Source organism: Vigna radiata, unplaced genomic scaffold, assembly GCF_000741045.1.
Source record: "Vigna radiata var. radiata cultivar VC1973A unplaced genomic scaffold, Vradiata_ver6 scaffold_353, whole genome shotgun sequence".
NCBI classification, from domain to species: Eukaryota; Viridiplantae; Streptophyta; class Magnoliopsida; order Fabales; family Fabaceae; genus Vigna; species Vigna radiata.
The window spans coordinates 151,369-159,559 of NW_014542184.1; the positions used below are offsets into that span (position 1 = coordinate 151,369).

The 8,191-nt window shown below is 35.3% G+C and overlaps 1 pseudogene; it reads left to right on the plus strand.

Moving 5' to 3' along the window:
* The first annotated feature begins 2,992 nt into the window (after positions 1-2,992).
* Positions 2,993-5,769, plus strand: LOC106779165 (annotated as a pseudogene).
* Positions 5,770-8,191: the final 2,422 nt, after the last annotated feature.

An 8,191-nucleotide genomic window follows, 5' to 3' on the forward strand; every position in this document is an offset into this window, starting at 1 on the left:
TTTCTCTTGTTTTGGACATGCTCTCATGGGTGCTTGCTTGGTGCACGGTTTTGGACCATTTTCAATGAATATTATGAAGATTTTCTTCTTCCCTTGACTTACTCTTGGTTGTCTTAACTCATTGGTGGTGAAAATTCATTCATTTCTCCTTCCATTTGCTTGTTTTTGATGTTTGAAGCTTGAGTTTTTAAGCTTGTCTTTGCTTTTCTATGGTGGTTGTTGGGTTTGAGTGACTTTAGATTTTCGTTTCCTCTTCCATTGCTGCTGTTCCTCACGTTTTTCTTTGCATTTTATTTAGTTGGTTGATGAAAATGGAATTCTATGTGAGTTTTGGGTTGAATAGAGCTTAACTTGATGTATGGGTGTTGTGGGTTTGGCTCTTTTTCTTCATATTTCGGTTTTGATGTTTGAAACTAGTTTGGAACCAGACTTTGATGATGTTATTGGGGCTGGAAAGTGGTTGAGTTGAATGGTATAATGTTATTTTCGTTTTTTGCACAAGAGCTTGAAAAAATGGAAGATTGGGTTGAGTTGAAGTAGTAGTAGTGTGAGTTTATTGTCTTGAATGGAGTTGCAACTTCAAATGGAGTCTCTTGGGTGCTCATTCTTGATATTGAGGAGAGGAAGAAAGATTATGAAGGTGTGTGTTGGTGAAGGAAACGAAAATGGTGTGTAGAAAGGAGAGAGAATGATGCATTAATTTTTTTACCACTTTTGGTCAAACAAAAAAGATGCTCATTTTCATTCTAGGAAGATTTCCATTTTGAGCTTTGGCTTTGTTTGAATTCCAGCCATGAATTGCCTTTGCATGGGAGGTCTTTGGTTGCTTAATTTCATTTGGTCTTGCCTACATGGCACTTTGGTTGGAGCACACAATGTATCTTCCATTTGCACATGGGTTTTTGAAGTATCTTTTGTAGGAATCACTTGGGAGGTTCGGCATTTTGTGGTCTTGGAGTGTGGATTTCGAATTTTGCTGCATGGAAAAGACTAAGGAATGGTTTTCAATTGGATGTTTAAGTATATTTTAGTTTCTTTTGAGAATTGGTGCACATGGGACAAAAGACAACACATTTGGTGGTTAAATGAAAATAGAATTTTGAATTTGGACCTTTGAAACATCACTCACGGCCATGTGCTTTTATTTGGCCAATTGGACTTTTAAATTCATTTGTTAATTGTCATTGTGTCAAGTGATTTGTTAGGATTAAATTAGGCTTGTTGGTTTCCTTGGTTTTTAATTAATTTGGTTGATAGGTTGAGTTTAATGAATTAATGTTGAGTTTAATTAATTTTAATTGTGTTTGTTAATTTGCTTGCAAGAGTATTTGATGTTTGAATGTTGTCTAAGGTTTTTAATAGTTTTAGTTTAATTACCATGCTAGCTTTAATTAGTTTGTTTGTATCTGTCTTTTTATTTAGTTCTTTAATTTTTGCAACACACTTTCAAACCCCCCCCCCCTCTTTTTGTGTTAAACTTGATTCTTGAACCGCAAAATTGGTCTTTGGGAGACGACCTAGGGGTCATTTCCTAGCTATACTGCATTCCTTATATGCAATTAAATTTGTATGGGTCGCGACACCCATCAGTCGGTTTAGCTCGACCTGGGTCTTGGTAGACTCAACTTGTCTTAACATGGTATCGACCCAACTTAGTTTTGCATGATCTCGACTCGATATATCTACCCAGAATAGGCCCAACTCAATTTCGTCAAACTTGGTTCGATTTGTCTCGGTCCCACTTGGGTTTAACTTGACATGCACCTAGCCTAAGTTGGACTTGGTTGAACTTGACTCAACATGGACCTAGTCCAACTCAGTTGAATTTGATCCAACCATTAAACTACTTAACTTGGACACAAGTCAAATCAGCTATACTAGGACTCTAGTTAATTGGGCTCAATTGGCCTGGGCCAACTTGGCATGATCAAGCTTGAACTTACTCAACTAAAACCTAAACCTAGGACGACTCTGTTCACTTGGGTCAGTGTTGACTCGACTCCATTTGAGTTAAGGCAAATTTAAAGTTAACTTGATCTTGCTTGTTAGTCTTGATCGAATTAGGACCTAACTCAATCCAACATCAGTGTATCCTTACTCATTCCGAATTGACTTGACTTGGTCATTATTTGGTCTTGATTAGACTTAGTCAAATTTGGTCTTCATCAGACTAGGAGGGACAATTGATTATGAATCAATTTTGGATGAACATGAACCTCCCACCTCGACTCGACTAAATATAGGGTTGCTCTAAATCGACTCAACTTTGAGTCGGATATACTCGACTCAACTTGGATCTGAACTAACTTGATTCGACTTTGTTGACTAACTCAACTTGAATAAATTTGGGCCTAGAGCAATTTAGCTTAACTTGGGTCTGAACCCCGACTAACTCAACTTGAATAAGGTAAGAACTTACTCAAATAAACTTGGGTCTCAAGCAACTTAGCTTAACTTGAATCGGGACCTGCTTGACTCAAGTTGAGTCAAACTGACTCAACTTAACTTAAACACAAATTGACTTAGTTTAACTTTGATTCAAGTTGATCTAGTTTAATTTTGACTCAAGCCGATCTAAAATTTTTAAAATAATTTTGTGTAACAAAATTTGTGCGAAAAAGTTTTGTAAATTATAATGTAAATATTTTAATGAAAAAAAACATGAATGAAGATAAGTACAAAATATTATTAATATTAAGATTTTTATAAATTTCAAAATTATTTGATATTTAAACATTTTTTTTAATATGGTGATAATTGAAATGCTTTATTAAAAAATTTTAATAAATTTAAATTATCTTATCAATAAAAAAATTGAAAAATTAAACAATTTGAAACGAGATGAATTCAAATTCAAATATCTAAGTTTGTCTAAAATAACAATTACGAGAGCGGACTTGTAAAGATATGTTGACTGCAGACAATCTCATTTTGGTGAGATTATAAAACATGTAATACCAAAATTCAAGTTTATATTTCATCTTTCCGAGAGAATAACTGAAGAAAGTCAATGCATGGATGCACCATGGGAACACAACTAAGCGTGAGATCAATATGCTTTGGTTTCTTATTATCTTTGAGTTTCAGTTCGCTAATTACAAAGGCACAAACACCCATTTACCAGGTAAGTGACTGCCAAACCAAAACCCAAGAACCTCTCACACCACTTCATACAAAAACAATCTTGAGAGAATCCTCTCATGGATGTCCTCAGATGCAGCCACAAGCAAAGGTTATACCTACACAAGCATAGGAAACAATACCACTGTGTATGGCCTCTACAATTGCTGTGGTGACGTGGTTGGATACTTTTGTCAAATCTGTGTCTCTAATGCTGCCATTGAAATTCCTCAGCACTGCCCCAGTAGAGTGTCTGCTATGGTGTGGTATGATTTCTGCTTTCGCAAGTACTCAAATGAGAAGTTCTTTGGGAAAATTCTTACACACCCCACATGGCATGCCGTTGGAACAAAAAATATTTCAAACAAGGAAGAGACTAAGAAAGGTGAGGATTTTATGAGAAGCTTAATCAGAAAAGCAATTGTGGAAACCAGCATGTTGCACTACATGGATGCCTTCAATTTGAGTTTCACTCAATCAAGGTATGGCATGGTGCAATGCAGTAAAGATCTCAGAAATGATGGATGCAGAGAGTGTTTGGAGGCCATGTTTGCAGAAGTTCCCAAATTCTGGAACAAAAATTAGGATGGTTCATTTGGTCTGGAACTTGTATGATAAAGTATGATAGCCAAATGTTCTACCTTCTTAATAACCAATCATCTTCAATTCCCGTGTCAAGTCGGGAAACAGGTGAATCTGAATATAATAATAGTACATTTGGATTATTTTTTATTTTTAGGTTTAATTTCTTTTTTTGTTGCAGATAAACATGGAGGTAGAAAGAGGTCAAAAATCTTAATCATGAGCTTCTCTGTGATCGGGTCAACAACCCTTCTATGTTTGGGTGTATATTTTTTCTGTTACAGAAGAAGAGGTAGAAAAGATAATTTCCTGCAGATGCCATAATTTGTGTTATAGCTTATTTCTCCTACTCAAATATGGCTATTTTGTTCAAATAAAACTCACAAACTTGTCTTTGTAGATGGGATTCGGCTGTCATCATTTCATAAAATTATAACTGAGGAAATGTTGAACAATGACCTGCCTATAACCCCAATAGTCACAATTCTGCAGAGTACTGATAACTTTTCAGAAGCATCTAAATTGGGGGAAGGTGGATTTGGCTCCGTTTACAAGGTTTTCATCATTTGAATTTATGAAATATATTCTTTATTGCTTCCATCTATTTCTAAGATTCTTTTATCCCAAACTTTTATCAGGGGATTCTACCAGATGGAAGACAAATAGTAGTTAAAGGCTGTCAGAATTTTCTGGTCAAGGTTCAGAGGAGTTCATTAATGAAGTAATGTTTATAGCTAAGTTGCAACATCGCAACCTTGTAAGACTCTATGCATGTTGCTTGGAGGAAAACGAAAAGATACTTGTATACGACTATATGCCCAACTCAAGTCTGTACTTTCACCTGTTTGGTATGTTTTCAGATTGCTTCAGTGCTTCATTAGTAAAAGTGCAAAAGGTAGCTTGTATAGTTTTGGCAGCACTTTGCTCTTAAAAATAGTTTGAGTTCGAAATTTGTATCAGTTAATAAGTCAACTAAGGGTTTTAAATTGTTGGGTTCTTTCAAAGGGAACAGCGGGAAATGCTATAATATCCTTTGGTATTTTTTTTTCCGTGCTAAGGCAAATACTTAGCATTTGCTGTTTTGCTAAATGGCTAGTCTTGTTTAAATACCTTCTGTCTTCTTGAGTTGACAGATGATGAGAAAAGAAAACAACTTGATTGGAAACTAAGATTAAGCATTATCAATGGAATAGCAAGAGGTCTTCTATACCTTCATGAGGACTCTCGACTTAGAGTAATTCATAGAGATCTCAAAGCTAGCAATGTTCTATTAGACCATGACATGAATCCCAAAATATCAGACTTTGGATTGGCAAAGGCATTTTAAATTGGACACAACCAAGCAAATACAAAGCGAGTAATGGGCACTTAGTGAGTTTTACTTATACCAAACATAACCTAACCGTAGGACTTGTGAATGCTTATTTCAGTGTTTAATTATTGAAAAAAGGATTAAATTCCTTGTTATAAACTTGAAACAAGTGAAATTAACAAAGCTCTGTTGACTTGAATTAGTGGATACATGGCTCCTGAGTACGCTATGCAAGGATTTTTTCAGTGAAATCTGATGTTTTCAGCTTTGGAGTTCTAGTTCTAGAAACCATTAGTGGAAGAAAAAACAATGGATTCTATCTGTCAGAACATGATGAAACTCTTCTTTTATACGTGAGTCATCCCTCTGGTTAAATTATCATCAATACTTGCTAACAGAAGTATAGCACTATCATTCACAAGTTAACTACAAATAATTGCAGGCTTGGAGAATATGGTGTGAAGGAAAATCTTTTGAATTGATGGACCCAATGCTGGAAAATTCCTTCAAAGCCAGTGAAGTTGAGAAGTGCATACACATTGCATTGTTGTGTGTTCAAGAAAATGCAACGTACAGACCAACCATGTCAGATGTTGTTGTAATGCTAGGGAGTGACAGATTGGCCCTTCCAAAACCCAAGAACCCAGCATTTTCTGTTGGAAGAAAGTTCTCACAGGAAGTACCAAAATCAAAAAGAGCCAATAATCTTCTTAATACTGATGTAACAATCTCTATTACTTTACCTAGGTAATGTGTAATTACAAAATGGATTTTTGCCTCTCCTCAAAAGTTACATACTAAAGTTGTAATGATAAGTATCACACGGATCATTGTTATCAATGATTGAGATTTACTCATGTAGTTATTTATTAAGAAATATAACACTTCTATAAATAAGAATATTCTATAATCATTCAGCATCTCTTATTATACACATATATGAGTACTATACGATATATTCATGGTAGGACTGTTTTATTCTTCTAACAATGAGGAACATGTTAGGATAAACATAAATTTTAGAAGTTTATTAGTAATTTTGTTTGAGTTTTATTTTTAGTTTGAGTCTAGCAATATTTTGTTTAATTTTGATAGAAAAAAAAATAGAGATGAGTAGCTTTGATTTTCCAAGGTGTAGTATTATTTTATTTTGTTGATATAAGATAAAGATAGAGTAAGTAGTTGTATTTATTTTGAGTAGTAACTTGATATTTTCTTTTTATTTTTTATTATTTGTACTTGGTCCAAACTCCTATTTGTACCTATTTAAAAGTTGCCAAGGTTAAAAGAAAAACACCATAGTTTGAAGAGTCCTATCATAGTGTGTGTCACGTCTGTTTTCTACAAAATGGTAATGGAGCATTATGCTCTGAGTACCGAGAGAAGAAAACAACAGAGACAGGAGAGTCAAACAATCACTGTGAGAGAAACAATGAGTACTTGAGTGTTTTGTGAGAAAGATGACAAAGGTAGTTAACGGAATGAGTGTTTCACAGTTGTCAGAAAAGATCAATTATGACAATTGGTGTCTGCAGATGAAGGTTCTTCTTGGATCCCAAGATGTATGGGACATAGTGGAGGACAGGTACAATGAATCCGCGGAGGATGAATATCAGATAGTGACCCAAATTGCTGCATTGAAAAAGATACCGCTGAAAGGCAGATCGACTTTGTACTTTATGTAGAATGTAGTGGATGAATCAGGGTTCGAGAAAATAGCTAATGCGAAGTCAGCAAAACAAGCTTGAGAAATTTTAGAGGTGGCATAAAAAGGAGATATTTGCATGAGGTAGGTCCGAGTACAAGCTCTTAGAAGAAAGTTTGAACAATGGAGATGGATGAAAATGAGGGAGTTTTCTGGTTTATAGCTCCAAAGTAGAACATGGCCAACCAACTCAGAATGAATGGAAAAGAGATGCCTCATAATCGGGTTGCAGAAAAAATCTTGAGAAATCTGACAGGTGATTTTGAAAGTATAGTGGTCACTATTGAAGAGGCAAAGGATCTGTCAATTCTCACTATGGAGAAGCTGGATCATTAAGATCCACGAATTAAGGAAGAAAAAGAAGAAACTCGACGATCAAACACTGCAAGCATAGTTTGACTCTAATGGAACTCGAAATACTCAGAGTCGAGGTTCTAAAGGCAAAGGACGAGGAGGTCGAGGATGAGGTGGACGTGGTTGAGATAATTTTGAGGATGATAATGAAGAGAAACCTGATCAGTAGAATTGACGTGGTCGAGAACAAGGAAAAGACTAAGGAGATCAGTCAAGAATGGAGGGTTTTAAATGTGGCAAGCACGACCAGGATGCAAAAGAGTGCAAATCGAGAAAGTGCTACTACGAATGTGGTAAGGCTAACCGCATTGCAAAGTATTGTTAGGCTAAGACAAAATGGGGAGACAAATCTCCTAACTAAAGATGCATAGGAAGAGTGTGGAATCTAATTGATGGCAAAGAGCTCGAATGTAGAGAGTGTGGACAAAAAGAGCTTGGTCCTAACAATGGATGAAGTGATCATAGTAAATGGTGCAACAAATGTGGAGAAGGAAAACCAACTTAATAAAAAGATGAAGAGATTCAGGGGATAAGGAGACTTTTGGATGAAGTTAATGAGATTATGAATAAACAAAGGAGTGAGCTTAAGGAGCTGAAGAAGGCAGTTCTTGACAAAGAGGAAGAAGCATATAGTATTCTTGAACCATATGAAAATGGGAAAGAGGGAGATGAAGATGTTGAGAAGAACAAGACTATGAGAAGCTCAGATACTGAGATAGCAAAAATTCTAATGAGTAAAATTTTGGACAAGAGGAAGAAGTCGGCTAATGTTGCTAAGAGGTCGGCCAAGATTGCTAAGAAGTCATCTAAGGTTAGAAACGAGTTGGTCGAGGTTACTAAGAAGATGGGTAAATTGAAGAACAAGTCGTCCAAAGCATTAGAGAGTTCAGTTAAGGTGAAATACAACATGACCAACATGAAAAAAATGTAGAATCCAAATATGGTTGAAAGAAACAAGTTTGATGGGGGTGATGCACATAAAAAGCTGAATAAAGGATGAAAAATTTTAAGTTTATTGGAGAATTGGTAAGGATAAACTTAAATTTTAAGAATTTATTAATTATTTTGTTTAAGTATTATTTTATTAGTTTGAATCTAGCAATATTTAGTTTCATTTT